The sequence below is a fragment of the Notamacropus eugenii genome, chromosome 1 (assembly GCF_028372415.1).
Source record: "Notamacropus eugenii isolate mMacEug1 chromosome 1, mMacEug1.pri_v2, whole genome shotgun sequence".
NCBI classification, from domain to species: Eukaryota; Metazoa; Chordata; class Mammalia; order Diprotodontia; family Macropodidae; genus Notamacropus; species Notamacropus eugenii.
The window spans coordinates 673,652,673-673,654,198 of record NC_092872.1 but is presented as its reverse complement, the minus strand read 5'-3'; the positions used below and the strand labels follow the sequence as shown (position 1 = coordinate 673,654,198).

General features: G+C 42.3%; 1 pseudogene; it reads left to right on the top strand.

The window, feature by feature from the left end:
* Positions 1-727: 727 nt before the first annotated feature.
* Positions 728-1,166, top strand: LOC140528239 (small ribosomal subunit protein eS19 pseudogene; annotated as a pseudogene).
* Positions 1,167-1,526: the final 360 nt, after the last annotated feature.

Sequence of the window (1,526 nt, the reverse complement as noted above, 5' to 3'; positions counted from 1 at the left end):
AGGGAGTGAACTGTGTAGCTGTCATAAACACACAAGGCAAACTCCCCTAGAGTGTACTGAAACCTGACTCTTTTTGTCTAATGAAATGGACACTAGAAAGAGCTATGAAGTAAAACAATAAGGCAATACATTGCCAAAAAACTCAATTAAAAGTCCACGCTGTTGAAGAGCAGGAAAGAAAAATTGAAACAGATAGCAAGACAACGGCTCTGGGACCCCAGTAAGGATGAGCTAGTAACAATTCTCATTCAGGGTCAGCCCTTTCAAGATGCCCACATCTGATTTCTATTCCATAGTCCAGGAGGAGTCCCATCATCCCATGTTAAAGTATACATTTAGACCTCATTGTTTTATGCAAACTTAAAGAGTCAGGAAGTTATCTTCAAGGATGGTTTGAAAGAAAGAACACTGGATCTAAAGTTAAAAGGTGTGGGTTTTAATCCTAACTCTACTATTTGCTATCTGTGTGAGTGTAAGAAGGTCTTTCCACTCCTCTGGTCCTTAAAATAAGGGGGTCAGACTACACAACCTCTAATTTCCATTCTTGTCCTATATACCAGAAACGTGACTCTTCTATGCCTTTAGTTTAAAGTATGTTCATTATGAAAGCCTGCACTCTGATAATTCATTTAGAATCTTATCTTTGTTCATATACAAAGAAGGGCAATCTGCCATTCAATAAATATTTATTAACTTCCCCCTGGGCTGGCTGAGGGTTGCCCTCATGATGCTGGGATTCAAGGTGAAGGTCATGAATCAGCAGGAGTTTGTCCGGGCCCTGGCCACCTTCCTGAAAAAGTCAGAGAAGCTGAAAGTCCCTGAATGTATGGACAGGGTCAAATTGGCCAAATGTAAGAAGAAGGCTCCCTTTGATGAGAATTTGTTCTATACCTGGGCTACCTCCACGGCCTGTCACCTGTACCTCTGAGGTGCTGCAGGTGTGGGATCCATGACCAAGATCTACAGAGGGAGCCAAATACAATGGGGTCATGCCCAGGAACTTCAGCAGAGGCTCGAAAAATGTGGCCTGAAGGGTCCTGCAAGCCCTGAAAGGCCTCAAGATGGTGGAGAAGGATCAGGATAAGGGCCAGAAGCTGACACCTCAGGGACAGAGAAACCTGGAGAGAATTGCTGGATTGGTGGCAGGTGCCAACAAGAAACATTAGGACAAACCACACCAGATCCATTAATAAACTGTTCAGAAAAAAAAACATTCAGTAAGTGCCTACTATGTGTCAGACACCGTGCTAAGTGATGGGATACCAAATAAAAAGGAAAGAAAAAAGGTAAAAGGCAGTTCCTGCTCTCAAGGAGTTCACTGTCTAATAAAAGAAACAAGATGCAACCATCTATCAGGATCAAGCTACAGTTGATCCTCAACATCTGTGCATTTAACTTACATAACTTCAAGCAATTGAGTGATTGTACTAGGAATTGCATTTTCACTTTCCTGTTGACAACTGCCCACATTTGTTGTTACGCACAGTAGAGAAAAAATGAGAGGTGAGATGCACACAAGTTTGTGG